Source organism: Mus pahari, chromosome 23 (assembly GCF_900095145.1).
Source record: "Mus pahari chromosome 23, PAHARI_EIJ_v1.1, whole genome shotgun sequence".
NCBI lineage: Eukaryota > Metazoa > Chordata > Mammalia > Rodentia > Muridae > Mus > Mus pahari.
This window is the reverse complement of record NC_034612.1, coordinates 15490123-15495377: the sequence shown is the minus strand read 5'-3', so window position 1 is coordinate 15495377 and position 5255 is coordinate 15490123.

Below are 5255 nucleotides of genomic sequence, written 5' to 3'. Positions count from 1 at the left end.
GCCCTGGCTGTCCTGGAACTCACTTTGTAGACCAGGCTGGCCTCGAACTCAGAAATCCACCTGCCTCTGTCTCCCAAGTGCTGGGATTAAAGGTGTGCACCACCACCACCCGGCTTTCTTTGAACTCTTGCACGGTCTCATCTTGCCATTCTTTAGTCCCCCCACCTTACTATTATTTTATGTGTATGAGGACACTGTCACTGTCTTCAGACACACCAGAGGGGGGCATCAGATCCAATGGTTGTGAGCCAACATGTGGTTGCTGGGATTTGAACTCAGGTCCTTCAGAAGAGCAGTCAGTGCTCTTACACCGCTGAGCCATCTCTCCAGCCCGAGAGCTACCACCAGCGGGGAAGCACAGCAACATCTCCAGGCAGGCTCATAAAGTGGGCTAAGTGGCCAGTTTACTTAGCCAGAAAGGAGGCTGCTTAAAGGGGATCCGAAGCATCCACTGAGCCACGGAGGAAGGGAAGGAGGTAGGGGAGTAGATCCTCTTTGGCTTGGGTGTAAACTTTACCAAGGTGGCTGTTGGCCGAGAGATCTAGGGTGAGCTTTCTTCAGTGGGGCAAGGCATTCAGAAGCCAGAATGAATGCTTCAGTAGCACGCAGCTGTGGTTCCTGTACAGATCCCTTGTGCTGTCGTCGGCGTGGCCAGATAAGCCAAGCTGTCCAGCTGGCTTCTTGCTGGAGAGTCTTCCATGCAAGGCAGCCAGGCACCAGGTAAGGGTCTGACAGCTTGTCAAGCATGCCTGACTTCCAACATCTTAGCATGTTCACTGGAAAAATAAACACTGAAACTAGTACCTCCAGGCTTATAAGATGTCTCAATGGGCCGGGCGTGGTGGCGCACGCCTTTAATCCCAGCATTTGGGAGTCAGGGGCAGGCTGATTTCTGAGTTTGAGGCCAGCCTGGTCTACAAAGTGAGTTCCAGGACAGCCAGGGCTGTACAGAGAAACCCTGCCTCGAAAAACCAAAAAAAAAAAAAAAAAAAAAAGATGTCTCAATGGGCAAGGACGCTAGCCGCCTAGTCTCCTAGTCTGACGACTTGAGTCATCTCATCCCTGGGGACACCACATGTGGAAGGAGAGAACCGATTTCAGCAAGTTGTCCCCAACTTCCATGTGTGTACTGAAACATGCCCATAAATGCTTAGTAAGTAAGAAAATAAATAGATACATGGATAGATAGATAGATAATAAAATGAAATGAGAGACGTGCTTATAATAAAGTTCCACTGTTAACCTTATTTAATTCACCCACACTTGTCTGGGGTAACAGAGATTTGAGCTCTTCAGTTGTCTTGAGTTGCTAATCACAAGTATCAGATAACACGTGGCATGTACACCACGTTCAAATGCAGACTGGCATGGTAGGAGATTGTCATAGTTAGGTTTCCTCCCCTGTAAAGAGACATCATGACCACAGCAACTCCTATAAAGGACAATATTTAATTGGGGCTGACTTACAAGTTCAGAGGGTCAGTCCATGAAGGCAGGAAGCATGGCAGCATCCAGGCAGGCATGAGAAGGAGCTGAGTGTTGTGCATCTTGTTCTGAGGACAAACAAGAGAAGACAGACTTTCAGGCACCGAGGAGGAGGGTCTCAAAGCCCACCCCACAGTGACATACTTCCTCCAACAAGGTCACATCTCCTCCATCAAGACCATACCTCCCAATAGGGCCACTCTCTGGGCCATGCATATTCAAATAACTACAGTGGTAAAGGTCTACCCTCTCAGCACTGAGGAGGCTGAGACAGAGGGCTGCCATGAGTTCAGAACCAGCCTGGATTTCAGAGTGAAGCAGAGAATTGAATAGAATTGAATTGAAGCCTAGTAAGTTAACTGCGCAAAAATTAAAGTAGTTCCCGCTGTGGATGAGCCACAGTGCAGTGTCCTGAAACCTACTCACTACGCCCCCAGCAGGGTTCCAGCTCTTCAGACAAGGTCCAACCAAGGGAAACAGTACATTTTCTTCCCCCCACCCCCCTCGTAAGTCCTCAGCGACCCAGTGTTTTATTCTTTATTTCCATCTTTCCAGGTCTTGCTTGGAATGGGGAACGTGATCAGAGTTAACACCAAACATGTCTTACAACTTCCAGGAGGTGGTTTACAGCAGCCACCTGCAGATGGATGGTGGAGCATCCCGACGGAGCACCCTGACAGAGCATCCTGATGGAGCATCGCGATGGAGCATTTTGGAGGAGGCCTGAGAGATGCAGAGATGGAAGGAGTGCAGTACCCACTCCACGCCTTAGTTCTTTCTGGTCTCACCCTCCGTCCCTGGAGCTCTGGCACCAAGATGCTGACATTTTGTCTTTTGTGCCTCCTGGTCCTGAGTCCCCACCTGCACAGCACAGGTAGCTTTTGGGGAGCTTCTACATTGCATGGTCGCTGTCTAGCCAGTGACTTTCTGGGGTAGATAGAGCTGGATGCCCAGAGTCAGGAAGAAATCAGGCTGACCTGAGGACCGGGAAGAAGCACATCTGGAATGTTGTATCCTTTTTGTTAAAATCATACCAGTTGTTCTCTAAAGGCATAAACATGCCTGTGACAATGTAGTAATGGTACCTAACTAGAGATGGGTCCCAGGGCAGCCCTTGCATTTGGAGGTCAGTGGGCTTCTGGTTTTTCTCCTGCACAAGCAGGGACACAGAGCATAGTATGTACTTCCAAGTGGCGCCCCCTGCCACTCTCCCTCGATCACGTGTGTGTGTGTGTGTGTGTGTGTGTGTGAGTGTGTGTGTGCGTGTGTATGAAGCAGGTTCTCACTACTTGAGACAACCTTGGCTGGGCAGGCTTGGAACTCCCTCTGTAGACCAGACTGACCTTGAACTCATAGAGATCAGCCTGCTTCTGCCTTCTGCGTGCTGGGGTTAAGGGTGTGTGCCACCACGCCCTGCCCCCATCTGGTTTAAGAAGATACTTGCGGGTGGATGAGAGGCAAGAAGGAAGGTTCAGAGGCCTTGCCCACAACCCCGACAACCTGAATTACACCCCAGATGCCACCAGGTGGCAGAAGAGAACTGACTTCTAAGAGCTGAGAGCTGAGTCTGATGTATATACATGAGCTGTGTTATGCACCACTTGCGCATGCGTGTGCGCACGCACTCATACACACGCACACACACACGCACACACACACACACACACACACACACACACGCAGACAGAGACAGAGAGACAGAGAGACAGAGACAGAGACAGAGATATGCCCATGCCTTTAGATCCAGCACTCAGGAAGCCGAGGCAGGTGGATTTTCTGAGCTCGAGGCCAGCCTGGTCTACAGAATGAGTTCCAGGACAACCAGGGCTACACAGAGAAACCCTGTCTGGGACAAAAACAGAAATAATTTTGAGGGCTGGTGTGTCTCGGCAACAGATCTCTTGCTGAACATGTGTGAGGTTCTGAATAGGCTCTCTAGAACTGAAAAAAAAAAAAAAAAGCTACATATGGTTTCAAAATGCTTTTCATCATTACACATTACCCCGTCTTGTTTTTATTCCCAGCCACAAATATTGCATTGCGCGGCTCAGTACAGTTCAGCCTGGCAGCCATTCACCACATACGGCCATTCAGATTAAACTACCCCAGACATGGCAATGTCCACCTGGGGACACAGGAAGATCGTGGGTTCGCGGCCACCGTGGACTCTCCAGTAAGATCCCCTGCTTCAAGAAGCAAATGTACCAAATAGCAAAAATAGAGATGACAGCCTGGCATGGTGGTGGACTCCTCTAACCTAAGCACTGGAGATGCAGGGGGACCTCCATGAGTTCGAGGCCTGCTTGGTTGACATGGTGAGTTCCATGTCACCTGAGGCTACATAGTGAGACCCCGTCTCAACAAATAAGTGTAATCAAAGCAAAACAAGGGACCCAGGGACCTGAGAGCCTGAGGCAGGGGAGATCATTAGGACCCAGGGGTTTGAAGCTCTGGGGATCAAACAAAGACTTTCTCCCATCCTGAGCCAAACACCCAGCTTTCTTCCTTTTTCTTCTTGACTTCTTTCATTCTCCCCACCCCCGCTCTCCCTCTGTCTCTCTCCTCTCTCTCTCTCTCTCTCTCTCTCTCTCTCTCTCTCTCTCTCTCTCTCTCAAGATTTATTTATTATGTTTATGAAGACACTGTCGCTGTCTTCAGACACACCAGAAGAGGGCACTGGATCCCACTACAGATGGCTGTAAGTCACTATGTGGTTGCTGAGAACTGAAATCGGGACCTCTGGAAGAACAGTCAGTGTTCTCAACCACTGAGCCATCTCTTCAGCCCACTCCTCCCCTTCTTTTTGAAAATATTTTTTTATTTTTATTTCATGTGTATTGGTGTGTGGCCTGCTTGGGTGTCTGTGTGAGGGGTGTCAGATCTTGGAGTTACAGACAGTTGTGAGCTGCCGTGTGGGTGCTGGGAATTGAACCTGGGTCCTCTGGAAGAGCCGTCAGTGCCCTTCGTGACTGAGCCATCTCTTCATCTCTCAAATCTCTTAAATTGGTGGGGTTGGGGGAGGCGCACTGGCTGCTCTTGCAAAGGGTCAGAGTTCAATTCCTACCACCTACATGGAAGTTCACAACCATCTGTAACTTCAGTTCCAGGGGGCATGATACCCTCTTCTGGCCTCCATGAGTACACACAGAGTATATAGCTATAGATGTAGACCCATACACACAAAAATAAAGTTATTTTAATTTCAAGTATGTTTTTAAAATCAAACTTATTCCTGGCTTACATTTTCCATCTTCATGAGGTGTGGAAGTCTGAGACTAGGGTTGCCATGGCCACACAGGAGCATAGCAGCTCCACGCACTAAGCTCCTTAATAAGTGCTTGTGTCTTACTTATTTTTATTTATCTGTTTAATTTTATGTGTATGGGTTTTGCCTTCATGTACGTCTGAGGCCAGAAAGGACATCGGATCCTCTGGGATTGGAGTTACTGACTACTGGGAGCCACTCTGTGGGTTTTGGGGGGCAACCCCGGGTCCTCCAGAAGAGCGTCCAGTGCTCTTAACCACTGAGCCATCTCTCCAGATCCAGCAGTGATTGTTTCAATGGACCAAAATCTAGGTACACGCACTTTTCTGTCAGATATTTGGGTGGCTTCTAATAATGATTTTGCTACTGTAATATGAAGCAAAAAAAAAAAAAAAAAAAAAAATTTTTTTTTTTTATTTTGTGTTGTTCTGGGGATCAAGGCCAGAACCCTCCATGGAATAGGGATGTAGAGGCAGGTGGCTCTCTGTGAGTTCAAGGCTAGTTC